Source organism: Trachypithecus francoisi, unplaced genomic scaffold (genome assembly GCF_009764315.1).
Source record: "Trachypithecus francoisi isolate TF-2019V2 unplaced genomic scaffold, Tfra_2.0 Lachesis_group1, whole genome shotgun sequence".
NCBI lineage: Eukaryota > Metazoa > Chordata > Mammalia > Primates > Cercopithecidae > Trachypithecus > Trachypithecus francoisi.
This window is the reverse complement of record NW_022681454.1, coordinates 131,705,576-131,730,642: the sequence shown is the minus strand read 5'-3', so window position 1 is coordinate 131,730,642 and position 25,067 is coordinate 131,705,576. Positions and strand designations below refer to the sequence as shown.

The 25,067-nt window shown below is 34.4% G+C and overlaps 1 pseudogene; it reads right to left on the bottom strand.

Moving 5' to 3' along the window:
- Positions 1 to 22,010: 22,010 nt before the first annotated feature.
- On the bottom strand, positions 22,011 to 22,384 carry LOC117084806 (annotated as a pseudogene).
- Between the last annotated feature and the right edge of the window lie 2,683 nt (positions 22,385 to 25,067).

The following is a 25,067-nucleotide window of genomic DNA, read 5'->3' as shown; positions in this document are numbered from 1 at the left end:
TTTCTAGGTTTTTGAAGAACCTCTATGCTGTTCTCCACAGTGGTTGTACTAATTCACATTCCCACCAATGGTGTATGGAGGTTCCCTTTTTTCTGTATCCTCATCATCATTTGTTATTGCTTGTCTTTTGGATGAAAGCCATTTTAACTTGTGTGAGGTACATCTTTAATTATTTTGTATTAATGATTTATTTAAGTATTAACTTATTTGGGTTTTGTCTCTTTTTTTTCCTAGTCTGGCTAAAGGTCTTTCATTTTTGTTTATCTTTTCAAAAAAAAAAAAACACTTTTCATTTCATTGATCTTCTGTATTTTTTTAATTTCAATTTCATTTATTTCTGCTCTGGTCTTTATTTTTTCTTTTCTACTAATTTTAGGTTTGGTTTCCTCCATGTTCTCTGGTTCTTTAAGATATATTTTTAGGTGGGTTATTTGAAGGTTTTTTACATTTTTATATAGGCATTTATTGCTATAAACTTTTCTCTTAGTACTGCCTTTGCTGTATATCATGGGTTTTGGTATGTCGTGTTTCAATTATCATCTGTTTCAATAAATGTTTTAAGTGCTTCTTAATTCCTTCATTGAACTACTGGTCATTCAGGAGCATATTGTTTAATTAACTTATGTTTTTATAGCTTCCAAAGTTCCTCTTGTTATTGATTTCTAGTTTTATTTCATTGTGATCATAGAAGACACTTGTTACAATTTCATTTTTTTTTGAATGTTTTAAGAATTGTTATGTGGCTTAAAATATGGTCTGTCCTTGAGATGAAGAGTATAAAGTATATTTTGTAGTTATTGGATGAAATGTTTTATCAATATTTATTAGGTTTATTTGTTTTTTTTTGTTTTTTGTTTTTTGTTTTTTGTTTTTTTTTGAGGCGGAGTCTCACTCTGTCGCCCGGACTGGAGTGCAGTGGCCGGATCTCAGCTCACTGCAAGCTCCGCCTCCCGGGTTTACGCCATTCTCCTGCCTCAGCCTCCCGAGGAGCTGGGACTACAGGCGCCCGCCACCTCGCCCGGCTAGTTTTTGTATTTTTAGTAGAGACGGGGTTTCACCGTGTTAGCCAGGATGGTCTCGATCTCCTGACCTCGTGATCCGCCCATCTCGGCCTCCCAAAGTGCTGGGATTACAGGCTTGAGCCACCGCGCCCGGCCTTAGGTTTATTTGTTAAACACAGTAAAGATAAAGTGCAATGATTTTTGTTGTGGTTGGTTTTCTATCTCAATGATCCATCAAAATGCTGAAAGTGGAGTGTTGAAGTCTCCAGCTAATATTGTATTGGTTTTCATATGTCTGTTTAGCTCTAATAATATTTGTTTTATATATCTGTGTGTTCCATTATTGGGCGGATGTATATTTACAATTGTTATATTCTCTTACTCAATTGGTTCATTTATTATTATATAATGACCTTCTTTCTCTCTTCTTGCAGTGTTTGTATTGAATTATATCTGATAATTATATCATATCTGTATAGCTACTCATGCTGTTTTTGGTTTCCATTTGCAGGTAATATCTTTTTACACGTGTTTAATTTTAGTCTATGTATGTCTTTATAGGTGAAGTGTTTCTTATAAACCCAGGTGATTGGGTCTTGTTTTTCAATTCATTCAGCCACTCTGCCTGTAAATTGGCAAGTTTGTTCTATTTACATTTGATGTTCTTATAGATAAATAAGAATTCATATTTCTCCACATCCTCTCCAACACCTGTTGTTTCCTGACTTTTTAATGATTGCCATTCTAACTGGTGTGACATGGTATCTCATTGTGGTTTTGATTTGCATTTCTCTGATGGCGAGTGATGATGAGCATTTTTTCATGTGTCTGTTGGCTGTATGAATGTCTTCTTTTGAGAAATGTCCGTTCATATCCTTTGCCCACTTTTTGATGGGGTTGTTTGTTTTTTTCTTGTATATTTGTCTGAGTTCTTTGTAGATTCTGGATATTAGCCCTTTGTCAGATGAGTAGATTGCAAAAATTTTCTCCCATTCTGTAGGTTGCCTGTTCACTCTGATGGTAGTTTCTTTGGCTGTGCAGAAGCTCTTTAGTTTAATTAGATCCCATTTGTCAATTTTGGCTTTTGTTGCCGTTGCTTTTGGTGTTTTAGACATGAAGTCCTTGCCCATGCCTATGTCCTGAATGGTACTACCTAAGTTTTCTTCTAGGGTTTTTATGGTATTAGGTCTAACATTTAAGTCTCTAATCCATCTTGAATTAATCTTCGTATAAGGAGTAAGGAAAGGATCCAGTTTCAGCTTTCTACTTATGGCTAGCCAATTTTCCCAGCACCATTTATTAAATAGGGAATTCTTTCCCCATTTCTTGTTTCTTTCAGATTTGTCAAAGATCAGATGGTTGTAGATGTGTGGTATTATTTCTGAGGACTCTGTTCTGTTCCACTGTTGGTGGGATTGTAAACTAGTTCAACCATTATGGAAAACATATGGCAATTCCTCAAGGATCTAGAACTAGATGTACAATATGACCCAGCCATCCCACTACTGGGTATATACCCAAAGGATTATAAATCATGCTGCTATAAAGACACATGCACACGTATGTTTATTGCAGCACTATTCACAATAGCAAAGACTTGGACTCAACCCAAATGTCCATCTGTGACAGACTGGATTAAGAAAATGTGGCACATATACACCATGGAATACTATGCAGCCATAAAAAAGGATGAGTTTGCGTCCTTTGTAGGGACATGGATGCAGCTGGAAACCATCATTCTTAGCAAACTATCACAAGAACAGAAAACCAAACACCACATGTTCTCACTCATAGGTGGGAACTGAACAATGAGATCACTTGGACTCGGGAAGGGGAACATCACACACCGGGGCCTATCATGGGGGGGGAGGGGGGAGGGATTGCGTTGGGAGTTATACCTGATATAAATGATGAATTGATGGGTGCTGACGAGTTGATGGGTGCAGCACACCAACATGGCACAAGTATACATATGTAAAAAACCTGCACGTTATGCACATGTACCCTAGAACTTAAAGTATAATAAAAAATAGGCCGGGCGCGGTGGCTCAAGCCTGTAATCCCAGCACTTTGGGAGGCCGAGACGGGTGGATCACGAGGTCAGGAGATCGAGACCATCCTGGCTAACACGGTGAAACCCCATCTCTACTAAAAAATACAAAAAACTAGCCAGGCGAGGTGGCGGGCGCCTGTAGTCCCAGCTACTCGGGAGGCTGAGGCAGGAGAATGGCGTAAACCCAGGAGGCGGAGCTTGCAGTGAGCTGAGATCCGGCCACTGCACTTCAGCCTGGGCGGCAGAGCGAGACTCCCTCTCAAAAAAAAAAAAAAAAAAAAGTATAATAAAAAATAAAATAAAAATAAAAATAAAAAAAAGAATTCATTACTGTCATTTTGTTATTTGTTTTCTGGTTGTTTTGTGGTCTTATTTTCCTTTCTTTCTCCTTTCCTATCCTTTCTGCCAACGTAATTTTCTCTGGTGGTATATTTTAATTTCTGGCTTTTATTTTTGTCTATCTGGTGTAGGATTTTTAATCTGAGGTTACCCTGAGGTTTGTAAATAATATAACCAATTGTTTTAAACTGATGACAACTTTTAACACTGATTGCAAAGGCAAAGAGAAAAACTAATAAAACTCTACACTTTAACTTCATACCCTTGTTTTAAAACTTTTTTGTTGTTTCTGTTTATATTTTATTGTACCCTTTGTGTCTTGAAAATTTGTTGTAGTTGTTGTTTTTGATCAGTTTATCTTTTAGTCATTCTACTCAAGATATAAGTAATTAACTCATCACAATTAAAGTGTTATAATATTCTGTGTTTTTCCATGTACCTACTCTTACCAGTGAGTTTTATACCTTCAGATGATTCTTCATGCTCATTAACATATTTTTCTTTCAGATTGAAGAACCCTTTACCATTTCTTGTAGAATAGGATTGGTGTTAAGGGTGTTTTTTGATTTTTTTTTTTTTTGATTTTGATCATTTTGTAATTTAATTGTTTTTAATAAAATGTGGCACATGCTCTTTTTATATATTTACTGATGACATTGCTTTTTTTAGAGAAACTCTTCTGTCTGTGAAATTCAGCATACATTTTCTTTGAAAACCTACCAATAGGTACACACAACTCTTCTCCTTTAGAGTTCACTCCTAGATATGTCTACTGCTAACCCTTCATCCTAAAAGGTAGAGTATGGTTTTCCTATTTGTCTCTTATTAACAAAGGGACTTCCATTGAAAAACATGGTTTGCCAATTCATTCCTGTCTCATCAGTTATCAATCATCACCCGTGCTATGTTTCCCCTGTTGTATCCCTGTCCACACACTTAACTCTCCACTGTCACTGAATTTGAAAACACTACCTGCATTTGATACAAACCTTAATCCTTTCTGCCATGGATTTAAAGTCAACTCACTCTGTGAGACTGGGACTAGCAGCTTTATGGAGGTTCCCAGTTTCTGGACCTCGCTCCAACTCATTGTTCTACCTGTTACCTTAAGTCTTTGCCTTTATATTGGCATGCTTGAAGATTCTCTTTCTTTTTTTTTTTTTTTTTTTTTTTCTTTTTTCAGACGGAGTCTCGCTCTGTCACCCAGGCTGGAGTGCAGTGGCACGATCTCCGCTCATTGCAACCACCACCTTCCAGGTTCAAGCCATTCTCTCATCTCAGCCTCCCAAGTAGCTGGGATTATAAGTGCTTGCCACCACGCCCGACTAATTTTTGTATTTTTAGTAGAGATGGGGTTTCACCATGCTGGCCAGGCTGGTCTCAAACTCCTGACCTCAGGTGATCTACCCGCCTCGGCCTCCCAAAGTGCTGGGATTACAGGCGTGAGCCACTGTGCCTGGCCTAAGATTTTCTTTTGATAAGGTAGAAATCTTACCAAGTGTTGTGCCTCAGATGTCTCCACTGTCCCTAATTCCAAAATAATCTGTATATTCAACATATTATTGTCTGATTGACTACTCTATGTGATTCTATTTGTATGGTTTAAAAAGCACTTGTTTTTTATTTCAAATAAACACTAGTTTGATAAAATAAGTAGTATAACAAATTTTAACCAAAAAATCATCCACTGAAGCCTTACTCTTCCACTTTTCTTTCACTTTTATTTAGAATGATATTGAGTCATACTTTCAGTTTTAGTCTCATTTCTACTTAATACAAACATAATTTTCAATTATTCACATGTGTTCTCTAACTTAATCTCCACAGCATCCATATGAGATAGGTGGTTTGCATAGTTTTGTCCTTAGTTTTCAGAAATATGAAGCTTGGATTTTAAAGTATTTTCCTCAATAGTGCACACCCATCAAGTGGCAGAGGTGATACTAAATCCCTTTTCTTTCTTTAGTTCTCTCTATTGGATTTTGATGTCACATCATATTTGATTTTAGGATCTTAAAAGTTAAATAAGTACATGAGTTATCTTATGGGAAAAAGTAGAGCTGGCAACTTAATGCGAGACCAAATATTACCAAGTAACTTCCAAAGGTGATCACCGAGTTAGGATATTTTCTCATTTACAACACTAATTACATGCCTATTTGCATACAGAGGTAATCGAGGCTGAGAGTGCTTGTAACTTCCCCATGATCAGAGAGCAATAAACAACAAACCTGAGATTCAAGTTCAGATTAACCTGTTAAAAATAACCTGCTCTTTCTACTGTGTCATTATTCTTCAATATTTAACTCAAATTGATTTTAAAAAACTAAACTCTTACATAAAACAGAAAGCTAATATTCCTGCTATATTTGTCTATTCTCACACTGTTAGATAGAATACCTGAGACTGGGTAGTCTATAAAGGAAAGAGGTTAGATTGACACATGGCTGGGGAGGACTCAGGAAACTCACAATCGTGGTAGAAAGGGAAGCAGACACATCTTATGTGGCAGCAGGTAAGAAAGAGTCCATTTATTGTTGTGCATATGTACCCTAGAACTTAAAGTGCAATAATTAAAAAAGGAAAAAAAAGCATGATAAAACCATCAGATCACATGAGAATACACTCACTATCATGAGAATAGTATGGGGGAAACCACCCCCATAATTCAATAACTTCTTTCCCTGTAAACAGGATTATAGTTTTCTCCCTCAACATGTGGGAATTACAATTAGAAATGAGATTTGACTGGGGACACGGGGCCAAACCGTATCATTCTGCCCCTGCCCACTCCTCAAATCTTATGTCGTTTATACACTTCAAAACCAATCATGTTTTCTCAACAGTCCCACAAAGTCTTAACTCATTTCAGCATTCGCTTAAAAGTCAAAGTCCAAAGTCTCATCTGAGACAAGTCAGGTTCCTTCCACATATGAACCTGTAAAATCAAAAGCAAGTTAGTTACTTCCAAGATACAATGGGGTTACAGGCATTGGGTACATGTTTGCATTCCAAATGAGAGAGATTGGCCAAAACAAAGGGGCTACAGGCCCCATACAAGTCTGAAATCCAATAAGGTAGTTATTAAATCTTAAAGCTCCACAATTATCTCCTTTAACTTTATATCTCACATCCAGGTCATGCTGATGCAACAGTTGGGCTCCCATGGTCATGGGAAATCCCACCCCTATGACTTTGTAGGGTACAGTTCCCCTCCTGGCTGCTTTCACAGGCTGGTGTTGAGTGTCTGTGACTTTTCCAGGTGCACAGTGCAAGCTGTCTGTTGATCTACCATTTTGGGGTCTGGAGGATGATGGCCCTCATCTCACACTCCACTAAACAGTGCCCCAGTGGGGACTATGAGTGGGGATTCCAACCTCACATTTTCCTTTCACATTGCCTAGCAGAGATTCTCGATGAGGGCTCTTCCCCTGCAGCAAACTTCTGCCTGGAGATTCAGGCATTTCTATACATCTTTTGAAATCTAGGTAGAGGTTCCTAAACCTTAATTCTTGACTTCTGTGTATCCACAGGCCCAACACCACATGAAAGCCATCAAGGTGTGGTCTGCACCCTCATTGCAGCCACAGTGCAATCTGTACCTTGGCCCCTTTTAGCCAAGACTGGAGCTGAAAAACCCTGGAAACAGGGCCCTATGTTCAGAAGTCTGCACATAGCAGTCAAGCCCTGGGACTCTCCCATTAAATCATTTTCCTTCCCAGGCCTCCAAGCCTGTGATGGGAGGGATTGCAGCCAAGGTCTCTGACGTACCCTGGAGACATTTTCCCTATTATCTTGGCAACTAGAATTTGGTTCCTTGTTACTTATGCAAATTTCTGCAGCTGGCTTGAATTTCTTCCCAGAGAATGAGTTTTGCTTTTCTCTTGCATTCGTCAGGCTCCAGGTTTTTCAAACTTTTACTCTCTGTCACCTCTTGAACACTTTGCTGCTTGGAAATTTCTTCTGTCAGATACCCTAAATCATAGCTCTCAGGCTCAAAGTTCCACATATCTCTAAGGCAGGGTAAAATGCCTCCAGTCTGTTTGCTAAAGCATAGCAGGAGTGATGTTTACTCCAGTTCCCAATAAGTTCCTCATCTCCATCTGAGACCACATCATTATCAGCATTTTGGTCAAAATTATTCAACAAGCCTCTAGGGAGTTCCAAACTTCCCCACATCTTCCTATCTATTTCTGAGCCCTTCAAACTGTCCCAACTTCTGCCTGTTTCCCAGTTCCAAAGTCGCTTCCACATTGTTGGGTATCTTGATAGCAGTGCCCTATTCTCTGTAGTACAAATTTACTGTATTGATCCATTCTTACACTGCTATAAAGAAATACCCAAGACTAGGTAATTATAAAGGAAAGAGGTTTAATTGATTCACAGTTCCACATGGCTTGGGAGGCCTCAGAAAACTTACAATCCTGGTGAAAGGGGAAGCAGGCATGTCTTACGTGGCAGCAGGCAAGAGAGAGTGCACCTGTATCAGTACAGGAAAAACTATTATTTATAAAGCCATCAGATCTCATGAGAATTCACTCACTATCACAAGAACAGTGTCATAATCCAATCACTTCCCTCCTTTGACACATGAGAATTACAGGTCCCTCCCTCAACCTACAGGGATTACAATTCAAGATGAGATTTGGGTGGGAATACAGTGCCAAACCACATCACCTATTACCACAAATATATTTCTACATAGTTAGATTTAGCTAACTTTACTTATTTGATTATTCTATTTATCTGACAGATTATACCAGCAATTAGGCTATCTTTTAGATTACATTAAAAATTTTAAATACAATTTGAATATAGATAGTTTGTTTTGCTCATAATTTATCTACAATAAGTACTACACAATCTGAAGTTATCACACTGCTATATTACCTTTATTCATTTATTTCAATGACCTTTGAGAGTTTAATATTTGCCATATAATTGGCTCTAAAGTCACCATTTGATTAAAGTTTAATGAATTGTACTAAAGTTGCAGCCATTGGCTCTAAAGTCATAATCATTTCAACCAGATGGGGAATGGTGACATTAAAATTCAGTAAAGGATAGAATAAAATGACAAGACCACAGGAAATGCAGGCTACTCAAATGGAGGTGGATGGGTTGGGAGTGACTTGGGCAATAGTACCAGGTTTAAATGAAGATGGAGTAGTAAACATATACCAAAGTTCTGATGATGATACAGTCCATCTAAGTAGGAAAGGTACACTATCCCTAAAGGAAGGTAAAAACATTTAAAGTATTTCTCTTTGTTAGCTTCTCACTTGTTTTCCCTTTTCCCATTTAATTACAACAAATGAATTACATTCCTGAATAGTAATTAGATCAGGGCTTTCTACATTTTTTGTTGGTGGTGGTGAAATTTTCAGAACCTATTTCTCAAATTTGTTAAGGATGTTGGTATTTATTGACATCAGGCCTTTGAATAATATTTATTTTTTTAAATAAATGTATGCATTTGAATATGATTTTCCTATCTTCTGATACTATGTAAGGATAACTATATTTTTATGAAACTGTTTTTTGAAGTCAATATTTCAGTTTCTCTCCATTTTGAAAAACTCTATTAAAAAAGAAGAAAATTGTTATTCATTTTCCTCAACAGCGAAATGTTAAATTTTTGTATGTTTTCTTTAGCATTGTTGTTCTTTTGGAAAGATTGAGGATTTGTAATTTGTCAATTTTTTTAACAAAATATGTAATGTTTACAAAGACATCATTTTGCTTCTGATAGAAGAATAAAGAAAGAACACAACTAAGATGCTCAGTCTCTACTAATATGCAACTTTTGGCATTATTTTATCAGTAAATACCAGTTAGAGTCAAATAATTTTTATATTTGTAGAGTGGTGTGTTATGGAACAGTATTTTAACTATAAAGCTTCAGTTATTTCTTTCTATATTTGAAATATTATGTATATATGTGGTTGGGTATGTGTATGTGTTGAAAGAATATAAAGGTAGAGCAGTGATAGTATGTACTTGAATTTTGCTAGAGTAAAAAGAATCTCTACAAAGACTAAAATAAATATCTCTCTGTTTTATCCTTTACCTTGTTTTGATTTAGCTAAAATCAAATAATTTTGTTTTCCATTCTAGTTTTGTTTCAACACTTGTAAACATCCCCACTGGTAAACTTTAAATAGATGGTAAGCTTTAAATTGCCTGTGTTACCCTTGATTATCCAAGGGTGACTGTCTTCTATGCATTTTCTTTTGTCAATGCTTATTTATTATTTTCTTGCCTAGTTGTTTAGAGCATTCTGCAATTTAGCCAATCTTATTTAATAAAACTGCACAGATTCTTCAGTACCATATGTAAAGTGACTATTTAACTGTTACATACACAAGCAGATACACACAACTGTACCTAAGTAAATACAAAATAGCAGGTAAATAAATATATTTAATTAAAGAGCATGCATTCAGGTACAGATCATTTAAATAATAAGTAAGCACTTCAGTAGAAAAAACGTTATTTGAAAGTGTTTACATTTTGAAATTATTCGTGTATGACATAGAAAAGAGTCACTAGAGGATAAATTTCTAATCAATATCCATATATACTTTTTTGCCATGTTTTAAATTGCAGAATAACATGTATTAGGGCAAGTTTTAGGAATGAAATGGCACTAGGATATACCTTATAGTTTCTTGGCTTCTCTCATCCATTTCTATCACAATGCTAGCTAAACCAAGCAGTTTAAGAATATAGAGGATCATTCACAAATTGTGGCAGGTATTCAACTTGCAAATTTCAGAGCTGTCAGGCTTGAGCATTTCAATCAATTTTGACATCTCCTGGCATTTCCTTTCATATTCTAGCTTCTATAAATACTACCCTTTCTTAGCTGCCATTTTGGGTTCAGAGGCTTATTTCTCCCCCTAACATAAAGAAAAGTTATATTTTTAACTTTTAGCAGGTCTTTGCTTTTCTACCCTTATTCTGGAAAAAAAAAGAAAAAAAGATATAATAAATAAACTACTTGATCCTGAAATGCTGTATTGAAAACAAACATATTGATAGCTGATGCATTAATAACAACATATTACTTAGCACTTGCAAAAAGAGACATCTCTTAGGAAGATTGTAAAATGTTAAGAATTTTACCATCAAATCCACAATAATGTAGCATGCCTGTTATTTGAAAGAAATGCTTTCTGAAGAGTCCCAATAATTACTGGGAAAGATCAGAAAGATTTCCATGACTCCCATGTTTACAAATACCCAGGAATAATAATTGAAATACTGATATTATTACAATTTTTGGTTACCAAATAACTCTATTTTGAAAAAATTAGTTCCATCTAGGTTCCAACTCTGTCTTGATTTAACATTCTAGTATAACAAAGGCTACCTTATAAAGTGCTTTCACTGTATAAATGTAATAAAACAAAATCCCAGGAAAACTTGAACAATAATTTTTATAATTTTTCAAGTTCTCTTTTAATCATAATTTTAATTCGGTATGTTGTCCTAAGTAGAAATTGAATTAGGCAATGTAACATATATCATTCTTGGTAAAGTTAGAATGTTTGAGCTGAAGAGTTTGGTCATCTTTTATTGAAAGATCTTTAGAGGAAAAAAAAAAAACGATCCAGAAAAGTTGTATTTTCCAGAATCACAAAAAGCCTTAGTGGCAGAGCCAAAAAAATAAACACAGAACTACTCAATAACAGTTCAATATATCCTCTCTATGACCCCATTTTTATGCCAAAGATAGGAAACTTAACATTTTTAACCCTGAAACTTAAAGTGGCACCCAAAGGGCTTGTCTTCTTCCATGGTCAGGGAAACAACTGAGGAATTCCATTGCTGTGTAACTGGTGTTTTTATAATCTGGTAGAGATAATTTTAGGTGACTATGCACATTTCTGTGAGTGGTTTGTTGTAATTTTTTTTTCTTTTTCTCAGTATGAATTTTTTTTTTCTTTTACATTGTGAAGAGAAGTACTAAACAGAGAGCTTGAGGAGTCTTTTTACTTCTTTTTGAAGATCATAGTCATGTTTGTGACTCCTTTTCTTCTCATACTCAAATTTCAATCATTTATGAAATCTGAAGCTTGTTGCTTTCCTAAGTTCCCTTGCGTATTTTTTAAATTCCTATAATTTCATCCTTATTCAGGCCCTTAGCATCTGCACACACCGTACTAAATAGCACTCCAATTGTCTTTTTTTGAGTTTTTCTCTTCCCTTGGCTATCCTGCCCAATTCCTATCTTAAGACCAAAATTTTACTTTATTTTATTTTTAAAAAAATAAATGTTTTTTGTTCTTTTATTCATCAATTTAGTCTATTCAGTAAGTTTTTAAAGTTTTTATTTACTTATTTTATTTTCATGTTATTTTACTTTATTTATTTATTGACCTACTTATTTCTGAGACAGGTTCTCTCTCTGTTGCCCAGGCTGGAGTGCAGTGGCGTGACCATGGCTTACTGCAGCCTCCACCTCCTGGGCTCAAGCAATCCTTCCATTTCAGCCTCCTGAATAGCTGAGACTATAGGCGTGCACCACCAGGTCTGGCTAATATATTTTTCTTTATATTTCTCCCAGAGGCTAGATTTCGCCATGTTGCCCAGGCTCATCTCAAACTCCTGGCCTCAAGCAATTGGCCCACCTCAGGCTCCCAAAATGCTAGGACTACAGGTTTGAGCCACTGGCCCCAGCCTATTTTTATTCTTATTTCAATAGATTTAGGAAAGCAGGTGGTATGTGGTTGCATGGAAAAGTTATTTAGTGACAATTTCTGAGATTCTGGTGCACCTATCGCCCAATAAGTGTACACTGTATCCAATGTGTAGTCTTTTATCCCTCACAACCCCACCATTATCCCCCGAGTCCCCAAAATTCATTATATCATTCTTATGCCTTTGTATCCTCATAGCTTAGTTCCAACTTATAAGTAAGAACACACAATGTTTGATTTTCCATTTCTGGGTTACTTCACTTAGAATAATGGTTTGCAACTCCATCCAGGCTGCTATGAATGTCATTATTTTATTCCTTTTCATGGCTGAGTACTATTCTGATTATATATAATAGCATTCAAAGAAGAATTGACAACCAATCTTACTGAAATTATTTCAAAAGATAGAGAAAGAGGGAATCCTCCCTAAATCATTCTACAAAGCCAAGTATCACCCTAATACCAAACCAAGAAAGGACATAACATAAAAAGAAAGCTATATATATATATATATAGCTGATATATATATGTATATCATATATGTATATATGACATGTATATATATGTGTGTGATATGTATATATGTAAATGATATGTGTGTGTATATATATATATATACACACACACACATATATATCACACTTTATCTACTCATCGGCTGATGGGCATTTAGCTGGTTCCATATTTTTGCAATTGTGAATTGTGCCACTATAAACAAGTATTTGCAAGTATTTTCTTCATATAATGACTTATTTTCTTTGGGTAGATATCCAGTAGTGGGATTTTTTGATCAAACAGTAGTTCTCCTCTTAATTCTTTAATGACTCTTCATACTGTTTTTCATAATGGTTGTACTAGTTTACATTCCCACCAACAGTGTAAAAGTGTTCCCTTTTTACCACATCTACACCAACATCTGTTATTTTTTAATTTTTAAAATATGGCCATTCTTGAAAGAGTAAGGTGGTATCACATTGTGCTTTTGATTTGCATTTCCCTGTTAATTAGTGATGCTGAGGATTGTTTCATATGTTTGTTGGCCATTTGCAGATCTTCTGTTAAGAAGTGTCTATTAATTTCCTTTGTCCACTTCTTGTTGGAATTATTATTATTATTATTATTATTATTTTGCTGATTTGTTTGAGTTCCTTGTAGATTCTAGATATTAGTCTTTTATTGGATGCATACTTTGTGAAGATTTTCTCCCACTCTGTGGGTTGTCTGTTTACTCTGATGATTATTTCTTTTGTTGTGGAGTTTTTTTAATTTAATTTGGTCCCATCTATTTGTCTTTGTTTTTGTTACATTTGCTTTTGGGTTCTTGGTCATGAGCTCTTTGCCTAAACTAATGTCTATAAGAGTTTTTCCAATGTTCTCTCATAGAATATTTATAATTTTGGGTCTTAGATTTTAGTCTTTGATGCATCTTGAGTTGATTTTTGTATAAATTGAGAGATGAGGCTCCAGCTTTATTCTTCTAGGTGTGGCTTGCCAATTATCCCAGCATCATTTGTTGAATATGGTATCCTTTCCCCACTTTATGCTTTTATTTGCTTTGTCAAAGGTCAGTTGGCTGTAAGTATTTGGCTTTACTTCTGGCTTCTGCATCCTATTCCATTGGTCTATGCGACCATTTTTATACAACTACCATGCTGTTTTGGTGACTATGAACTTATAGTATAGTTCAAAATTGGGTAACCTGGTGCCTCCAGATTTGTTCTTTTTGTTTAGTCTTCCTTTGATTATGCAGGCTTTTTTGTTGTTGTTGTTCCATATGAATTTTAGGATTTTTTTTATTGTTCTGTGAAGAATGATGATGGTATTTTGATGAGAGTTGCACTGAATTTATAGATTGCTTTTGGAAGTATGGTCATTTCACAATATTGATTCTACTCATTCACGGGCATGATTTTAAAAATTCTTTAAACTAAACAACAATAGTGATAAAAGGTATCAAAACCTATGAGACACAGCAGGAAAGTTCATAGCATTCAATACCTATAATCAAAAAGTCTGAAAGGGCACAAATAGATAATCTAAGGTCATACCTCTAGGAACTAGAGAAGCAATAACAAACAAAACTCATGTCTAGCATAATAAAAGAAATAATAAAGATGAGAGCTGCACTAAATGAAAATGGAACAAAAAAATGCAAAAGATAAATAAAACAAAAAGTCGGTTCTTTGAAAAAAAAAAAACAAAATTGATAGACCATTAGTGAGATTAATCAAAAAAGAAGTGAGAAGATACAAATATGATCAATTAGAAATGAAATAAGAGATTTACAACTGATACCACAGAAATACAAAAGATTTCTCAAGGCTACTATGAACACTTTTATGCATATGAACTAGAAAATCTAAAAGAGATGGATAAATTCCTGGAAATATACAATCCACCTAGATTAAATCAGGAAGAAACAGAAACTCTGAACAGACCAATAACAAGTAGCAAGATTGAAACAGTAATAGAAAAAATTGCCAATAACAAAAGTCCAGGATCAGATGAAATCATAGCTGAATTCTATCAGGTATTCAAAGAAGAATTGACAACCAATCATACTGAAATTATTTCAAAAGATAGAGAAAGAGGGAATCCTCCCTAAATCGTTCTACGAAGCCAAGTATCACCCTAATACCAAACCAACAAAGGACATAACATAAAAAGAAAGCTACAGAACAATATCATAGATGAACATTGATGCAAAAATACTTAAAAAAAACTAGCTAACTGAATTCAAAAAGAAAATTCCATGATCAAGTGGGTTTCATACGAGGAATGCAGGGATGGTTCAACATCTGCAAGTCCATAAATGTAGCATATCACAAAAACAGAATTAAAAACAAAAATCGTATGATCATCTCAATGATGTAGAAAAAGAATTTGACAAAATCCAGGATCACTTGATGACTAAAACCTTCATCAAAATCAGCACACAAGAGATATACATTATGGTAATAAAAGCCATCTATGGCAACCTACAGCCAACATTATACTGAACAGGGAAGAATTGAAAGCATTTCCCCTTAAAACTGGAACAAGACAAGGCTGCCCACTTTCACCACTTCTATTTAACATAGTACCAGAAGTGCTAGCCAGAGCAATCAGACAGAAGAAATAAATAAAGGGCATCCAGATCAGTAAAGAGGAAGTCAAATTGTTGCTAGTCACCGATGATATGATGGTATCCCTAAAAAACCGTAAAGACTCCTCCAAAATGCTCCTAGATCTGATAAATGAATTCAGTATAGTTTCAGGATACAAAATCAGTGTACACAAATCAATAGCACTGCTATTGATATTAACCAACAACCAACAATGACCAAGATGAGAATCAAATCAAAAACCCAACCCCTTTTACAACAGTTGCAAAAAATGAAACAAAATTATTTGGCATATACCTAACCAAGGGGGTTGAAAGATCTCTACAAAGAAAACTATGAAGCACTGCTGAAAGAAATCACAGACTACACAAACAACTTGAAACACATTCTATTCTCTTAAAACACACACACACACACACACACACAGTAAAGTCATGAACTCTTCAATCTTCCTTATATTTGATTACAGGTATGTTTACTCTCCATGTTTACTTGTCAAAGTAGACGTAATGAATGTGTATTTTTAGAAGACATTACTTGTGAAAACCAGTATCTAGTTCCCCTCTCCTTGCTGGGTATACTTCTTAGCATACTGGAAGTCACTGGGAAATCAAGGTATGAGTTTGGGCCAAATAATTGTGAGTACAACTTGAGTGTGTGTCTTCAGAATCAAGGGAATAAAATTGGGCTCTCCAGGCCACTTCCCTGTCACCATATTCTGTAGCCTACTTGTTGAAAGTGATAGGACTTGGAGATAGATATCAAATCAATCATTGAACTGTCCTAATGATTCACCTAGGTATGAGCAGATTTTGAGTGAGTGCAAAAGAAAACTTAATTAAGTTAAACATGGCAGCATAAGATAATCAATCCTGAGCAATGTATTCATTATAGAAATATACTCTCTGTAATGCACAAATTATTTTATTTCCCTAAATCTACAGATGAGTATCTGTAGATACCATTTTAAATACTGTTTTAAAATGCGAGTCTTAATTGGTGAAGAGTTATTACTTCAGTTATAACATGTTTCAGTTATGCATATTTCTACTGGGCTAGTACATTTCTTCGTTTTTTTTTATTACACTTTAAGTTCTAGGGTACATGTGCACAACATGCATGTTTGTTACATATGTATACGTGCAGTGTTTTGTTTATACACACCAAAATGAAGAGTAATTTTTGGCTACATATTAAGTTTATTTCTATCCTTGATATATAGACATGACAAACATTTAATATTTGTGTTCCATATATATACTATAACTTTGTTAATGGCTATATCTGTATTATATTTCCATTTTGGTTTTGGAGAGGTTATTTTTCAATTTTATAATTTTTTGTTCTTTCTTTGATTTTCAACTTTTAGCTCAAATCCTACGTTTTCTCTGAAAACTTTCTAACTGCCTTCTCCGCTGTTTGCTTATTTTTGCATATGCGATAATTTGGACATTACATGGTTTTTTCTTACTTATAATCGTTTATTCCTCTCTCTTTTCCCATTACACTGTGAATTCCACTTGGAAAAAACTATGCAGAACACCAGCCAAAATTTTCTTTGATTGTTGAGTATCTGTTTTGATTAGTCAGTGCTCACAATATATTAAGCACCTTGCTTATATGTCATATTTATTTCAGAATTTCTGAAGGACTTGAAATGTACTCTACTTAGTACATAATGTTTCAAGTACATAACTTGAAATGTACTCTACTTAGACATAATACTAAAAATAATTGTTTGTGGATTAAATGAATTAATAGAATGTTTATTTGGAGATATGACAAAGAGAATGGTTTGAATATTTGATGTTAAATAATTATTTCCATTGAAAGCTGATTCAATTCAGCTGGAGAATTATGAGGTTACTACTTAGATCTCTTTCTTTTAGCAAGAACTGAAGTGAAGAAGGTACCACTGGTGACAAGGGAAAAACCTGACTTTAATTTTGTTAAAAAAATAAAACTAAACAAAGGAAAATATTTTGAAGTCTTTATTCTAATGCTCAATGCACTCACTTATTTTGGCAAGAGTCTCATCAATTAATCTAGTAATCAAACACAGTGGCTATAGAGTAGTTCGTAATCTGTTGCCAAGAAATAGAGCAAGATTAATGGTCCTAAAAATTCAGATACATCAAGTGTCTACTAATACATTGAACTTTTCTTCTCATTAAAGGAAGTATTTGAATCATAATACCACAATATTACGGTGTTACAATAAGAAAGGCTTAATGAGATTGGTAGGTGAGTTAACTCACCAGTTGGTGAGTTATTTTCTTTCTTGCAACAGATTTAAAGGAATTCATTTTTTATGTACAAAAGGTAGTAATGATTTCCAATTGTTTGCCAAATGAACACTAAACATGTACTTTGACATAAAATGTTCAAATAGATATTATTCTGTAGAGGAGTTTTCGGATTGCAGGCCAGTTGATTGGAAAGTACAGAGAATTATCATATACTTAGTATCCCCATAGATATACAACATCCTCCTTATCAATATCCTGCACTAGGGTGGTAAATTTGTTACAATTACTGAACCTACACAGCCATCATTATCAACCAAACTTCATAGTGTTGGCATTAGGTTCTTTCTTGATGTTATGCATTTTATGGGTGTTCTCTTATCCCTTGAAAACACTGATCTTTTTAATGTCTCCATAGTTTTACCTTTTCTAGCATGTCATATTTTGAACTAATATAGTATGTAGCCTTCTCACATTGGCTTCCTTAATTTAGCAATGTGCATTGAAGTTTCCTCCATGTCTTTTTATGGCTTGATAAGTCATTTAATTTTAGTACTTAATAATATTCTAAAGTGTTCATGTACAACAGTTTATTTATCAATTCACCTACTGAATGAAGTTTTGGCAATTAGGAACAAAGCTACATATATGTCTATATGCAGATTTTCATGTGAATATAAATTTTTGACTCATTTGAATAAATTCCATGGAGCATAATGGCTGAAAACTATGGCCAGAATATATTTAGTTTTGTAAGAAACCGACAAGTTGGCTTCCAAAGATGCTGTAACATTTTTAATTTCCACCAGCAATGAATGAGAATTCTTGTTGCCCCACATCATCATCAGCATTTAATGTTGTCAGTGCTTTAATTTCAACCATTTAAATAAGTGTTTGGTGATATTTCATTGTTGTTTTAATTTTCAGTACCCTAAGGACATGATGTGGAGCTTGTTTTCATATGTTTATTTGCCATCTGTTTATATTCCTTGATGAGGTGCCTGTTGAGATCTTCTGGCCATTTTTAATCAAGCATTATTGTTATTGTTGAGTTTTAAGTGAGTTTTTAAAATACATTTTGGGTAATAGTTGTTTATCAGATATGTCTTTTTCAAATATTTTTTTCCAGTCTTTGGTATATATTCTCATTCTCTTCACAATGTCTTTTGAAGAGCAGAGTTTTAAATTTTAATAAAGTTCAGCTTATTAATTATTTATTTCAAAAACCATGGCTTCAGTATTATCTCTATATATCATCAGCAAAACCAAAGGAATTCAGATATTTAAAAATATTATCTCCTAGGAGTTTCATAGTTTTGCATTTCTTATTTATGTATATAATTTATTTTCAGTTAATTTTTGTAAACAGTTTATTAATCCTTTTTGTTTAATATGAATGTTCAATCATTCCAGTGCCATTTGTTGAAAGGACTGTCTTTTTTCCATTGTATTGCTTTTGCTTCTTTGTCAAAGATCAATTAACTATATTTGCCTGAGTCGACTTCTGGGCTTACTATTCTGTTTAATTTATTTATTTGCCTATTTTTCTGGAAATATCACACTATTTTCATGCAGTAGGTCTGTAGAAAGCCTTGAAGTCAGATAATGTCAGTCTTCTGACTTTTTTTTTTTTTTTTTCTCTTTCTATATTGAGTTAGCTTTTCTGGGGTCTTTGGCCTCTCCATATGAATTTTGGAATTAAGTTGTCAATATTCACAAAAAAAACTTACTGGAATTTTGATTAGCAATGTATTGAATCTATCAATCAACTTAGGAAAAACTGACATCTTGACAATATTGAGTCTTCCTATCTATGGACCTGGAATATCTCCCCATTTATTTGGTTCTTCCTTGATAATTTTTATCAGAATTTTATAATTCTCCTAGTAATCATATTATGCATATTTTGTTAAATTTATATCTGAGTATTTCATTTTTGGAGGTCCAAATGAAAATGATGAGTTTATATCATTTGTTTATTTTATGTTTTTTTTTGTTTCAAATTTGACTTATTTATTGTGTGTGTCTGTAGAAAAGCAGTCGATTTCTGTATATTAACTTTACATCCTATAACCTTGCTGTAACTGTTTATTAGTTCAGGAGTTTGTGATCTTTCAGATTTTCCATATAGTTGATCATACTATCTGTGAACAAAGACAGTTTTATATTTTCCTTTCCAATCTATGTACCTTAGTGCATTAGGAAGGATTTGTAATATGATGTGAAAAAGAATGGCGCGAGGTGCTATCCTTTCATTGTTCTAGATTGCTGTGGTTTGAATGTCCCCTCCAGAACTCATGTTGAAACTTGGTCCACAGTATGGCAGTGTTGAGAAGTGGGGCCCTTAAGAGGAGATTGGATCATGAGGGTTCTGCACCCATGAATAAATTAATACATTCATGAATTAATAGATAGATTACTGGATTAGTGGCTTGTAATGGAAGGGGAACTAGTGGCTTTATAAGAAAAGGAAGAGAGACCTGAGCTAGCACATTAGCATGCTAAGCCTTCTCACCATGTGATACTCTGTACCACCTGGAGATTGTGTAGAGCGGTCCTACCAGCAAGAAGACTTTCACCTGATATAGTCCCTTGACCTTGTACTTCTCAGCCTCCAGAACTGTAAGAAAGGAATTCCTTTCCTTATAAATTACACAATTTCAGATATTCTATTCTAAGTAACAGAAAATGGACTAAACATTGATATTTACAGGAAAGCTTCAAGTTTCTCGCCATTATGTATAGTGTTAGCTATAGATTACTTGTACAAGTTATTTATCCAGTTGTGGGAGTTCCCCTCTATTCCTAGTTTGCTGAGAGTTTTTATCATGAATAGGTGTTAAATTTTCTCAAATGTTATTTCTGCAGCTACTGATGTGATTATGTAGGTTTTTTTCTTTAGCCTGTTAATGTATTGTATTATATAAATTGAATTTTGAATGTTGAACCATCCATGCATACCTGAATAAATCTCATTTGGTCATAATGTATAATTATTTTGATACACTTTTGAATTAACTTGTTAATATTTTGATGAGGATTTTGCCATCTATATTTTTAAGAGATGTTGGTTTTAGATTTTTTTGGTAATATATTTGTCTGGTTTTGGTGTTAGGATGGTGTTGGTTACATAGCAATAGAATGATTTAGGAAGTTTTCCTTCTGCTTCTATCTTCTGGAAGGTATTTTATAATTTCTCACTTAAGTGTTTGATAGAATTCACCAGTGAAACCATCTAGGTCTGGTGGTTTCTTTTTTGTAATGTTATTAATCATTGACTTAATTTCTTTAGTAGATATAGGCCTATTCAGAGTGTCTGTTTCTTCTTAGGTAGGTTTTAGCAGATTGTTTATTTCAAGAAATTAGTCCATTTAATCTGTGTTATTAAATTGTGGGGCATGAAGTTGTTTGTAGTATTCCTTTATTATTTCTTTAATGTACATCAGATCTGCAGTAGTGGCACCATTTTCACTTTTGTTAGTAATAATTTGTGTTTTCTCTGTTTTTCTAAAGTTAGCCTGTCTAGAAGCTTATCAACTGTATACTTTTTTCAAAAAATACAATTTTTATTTTGTAGATTTTCTTTATTGATTTTGTGTTTTTACTTTAATTAATTTTGGCTCTAATTTTTTTCTTTTGCTTTATTTGAATTTAACTTGTTATTTTATTATCTAGGTTCCTAAGGTGAACATGTGGATAACTGATTTTTAAAAATTTATTTTCTGTTACATGCTACAATTTTTTTCTAACCATTGCTCTCACTGAATCTCATACATTTTGTTGTATTTAATTTTTATTTAGTTTAAAATATCTTAAATTTCTGTTGAAATTTCTTCTTCAATTATAAATTGTATTCTTATTGTATAATTAAGGAGTATGTCTTCTTATCAAGTATTTTGAGAGGTTTTTTCCAGCTATCTTTCTGTTGTTGGTTTCTAGTTTGATTGAATCATAATCTGAGAGTAGACATTATGTGGTCTTTATTATTTTAAATTTGTTAAGTTATCTTTTATGTCTGAAAATGTGGTCTATTTTGGTGATAATTTCATGTAAGTTTGAGAAGAATGTGTATTCTGCATTGTTGAATGAATTATTCTGTAGATATTCATTACATCCAGTTAACTGATGGTGGTGTTGAGTTAAAGTATGTCCTTACTAGTTTTCTGCCTGCTGTATCTATCTATTTTTGATAGAGAAGTGATGATGTCTCCAACTATAGTAATTGATTCATTTATTTCTCCTTGTAGTCCTATCAGCTTTTGCTTCACGTATTTTGGCATTTTGTGAAATACATATACCTTAAGAATTGTTATTTTCTTGGAGAGTCAATCTTTTATCATTTTGTAATGCCTCTTCTTATCCCTGATAATTATCCTAAATCTGAAGTGTGTTCTGTGTGACATTATTATAGTGACTATTGATTTTTTTATCTGTGTTAGTATGGCATATTTTCACCATCCCTTCACTTTTAATCTAGATGTGTCTTCATAAAGTTGATTTCCTTTTTTTCTTTTTAGTTTTATTCTTTTCTTTTTATTTTTATTCTTTTCTTTTTATTTTTATTTTGCAGACCATAGGGAGTGTATTGTGTCTTTAAGACCTTACAATGCAGACTCCTCTTCCAGAGAAAGGTCTTTCAAGGACAGGGAACTGTCATCCGGTTGCGTTGCTCATCTGTCATTTTCATAGGCAGCTGGATTCTTTCCCCTTGGATCTCTTGAAATCTTGAGTACCCCAGGTATAAATAAGATAAAATGCTACAAACGGAGACATTATGTGAAGGAAAGCCTCTTGAGTGCGGCGCAACACATTGGGGATTCCTTTAGTGAAGTAGTGCGGCAAGGCGCGCTGCTCAAAAGGTTACCTGCTCAAAAGGTGACAAGCTGTAGGAGATCACATGCAGCATCTGCGTCCGATTCCCAAACTCGCGGCCCATCATGGCGGCGGCCGGGGGTCACCTAGCTCTGGGCAGTCACCTATCCGGCGGTCGCGTTCCTAAAGTTGATTTCTTATAAGCAACACACAGTTGAGTCTTTTTAATTCACCCTGACAATTGCTGTCTTCTAACTTAATATTATTAGACAATTGATATTTAAAGTACTCACTGATATAGTCACATTAATATCTATCATGTTTGATGTTTTCTATTTGATGCCCTTGTTCTTTGTTCCTATTTTGTCTTCTCTTTTTCTGCTTTTTGTAGGTTCGATTTAGCATTTTATATGATTCCGTTTTCTCTCTTCTTAGTGTATCAACTATGCTTATTTTTATTTCATTTTTTTAGTGGTTGCTTTGAAACGCAATTTCAGAAGTAGTGCAAGTACCTTATAATAACAACATATTTCTAATTCCTCCCTCTAATCACATGTAGGGTTGTTACCATTCATTTCGATGAAAAAGCTATAATCATCAATTACATTATTGTTATTTTTATTTTGGACAAACCATTATCTATTAAATCAGATAGGAATAAGAAAACTAACACTACAATCTTACTTTCATTTATTCCTTCTCTAATATTCTTTCTTTCTTCATGCAGCTCCAAGTCTCTGGCCTACATTACTTTTTTTCTCTCTAAAGAACTTCTAACATTTCTTGCAAGGTAGATCTATTGGCGACAAACCCCGCAATTTTCACAAGTCTGAGAAAGTCTATTTTTCCTTCACTTTTGCATTGTAATTTTACAGGCTAAAGAATTCAGGGTGATGTGGTTTGTGTGTATGTATGTTTTGCTTTATTTTCTCTTGCCAATACTTTTAATATTTCACTCTACTCTCTTCTTGCTTGTATTTTTTTCTTTTTTTTTTTTGAGAAGTTGGATTAATTCTTATATTTTCTACTTTATGGGAGAGGTATTTTTTTCTCACTGGATTAACTCAAGATTTGATCTTTATCTTTGATTTTTCTGCAGTTGAGATATGATATTCCTGGGTGTAGTTTTTTATATTGATACCACTTGGTGTTCTCTGAGCTTCCTGTATATGTGGATTGGTGTTTGGTACTCATTTAGCGAAATTCTAAGTCATTATTACTCCTATTTCTTTTATTTCTTTCTCTCTTTCCTCTCCTATTATTTTAATTTTGTAGATATTACAGCTTTTGTAGTTGTCCCACAGTTCTTGGATATTCTGTTGCATTTTTCCAGTGTTGTTTTTTCCTTGTTTTTCAGTTTGGGATGTTTCTATTGACATATCCTCAAGCTCAGAGATTCTTTACTTAGGCTCGTCCAGTCTACTAATGATCCTCTCAAAGCCATTTTTTATTTTTATTACAGTTTTTTAATAGTAAGTATTTATTTATTTATTGATTTATTTATTGATTTATTTTTCTGAGACGGAGTCTCTCTCTGTCACCCAAACTGGAGTGCAGTGGCCGGCTCTCAGCTCACTGCAAGCTCCGCCTTTCGGGTTCACGCCATTCTCCTGCCTCAGTCTCCCGAGTAGCTGGGACTATAGGCACTCACCACCTCGCCCGGCTAGTTTTTTGTACTTTTTAGTAGAGACGGGATTTCACCGGGTTAGCCAGGATGGTCTCGATTTCCTGACCTTGTGATCCGCACGTCTCGGCCTCCCAAAGTGCTGGGATTACAGGCTTGAGCCACCGCGCCCGGCCAAGCATTTATTTTTTATATATTTTTATAATTTCAATTTCTCTGCTTTCATTGTTCATTGTTCTTCAATGTTGTGTATTTTTTTTTTTTTCATTACAGCCCTTAGCATATTAACCAAATATGGTTTATATTCATGGTCTGATAATGTCAACATTTCTGTCATAACTGAATCTGATAACTTCAACATTTATGCCACCCCATTGCTCTGTTTCTCAAGTATGCTTTATAATGATTTTTATTGTTGCTGAACAGCAGATGTGATGCACTGGTAAAGGAAAATGCGGAAAATAGAGTTTTATAACATCATGGTAAGGTGCAGAGGGAGAGGAAGCTTTCTGCAGCCCCATATTTAGATTTTACTCTTTTAGTGAGCCTCAGCTCCTGTGCTGTGAATTTCAAAAATGCATCCCAATTTTTTCTTTCTGCTCCTTATATGGTACAAGATGATTAGTGGCGGTTGGAGTTAGGTATCTCCTTTCCCCCAGATAGGTTAGGCTCTGCTAAAACCCCAGTAGGTTAGGCTCTGGCAAAATAGTTTTTCTCAAGATAAGGTCTTGTTAAGAATAATGGAATGCTCTGATGTATTTTAAAATTGTTACTTTTCCTCCCCCTGCCAGAAGCCAGAAGACATTTTGCTCTAATCTTCATCTTGAGAACTTTGTAGAGCTAAAGGTAAAACTCAAAAAAATGCAGAAGCCTCACTATGATTTTTTATTTTTATTTTTATTTTCAATCTTAAGCTTGTCCACACTGAGCCTCCAGCATCAATGACAATTCAAGCTTTCCTACCCGGGTACTGGTTCCAGCAGGAGTATGTTTCTGCTCTGTTAAGTTGAATTATCTGTAGCTGCCTCTCTACAAACTCCACAGCAGTTTGTTCTGTGACCTCAGGTCTCTAGTGAATCTAAGAAGAGTGGTTTAGTTTTCAGTTTGATCAGCTTTTTACTTGTTGTTAGGATGCAGTAATGGCTTCAAAGTTCCTTACATGTTGGATTAGAAACCAGAAGTT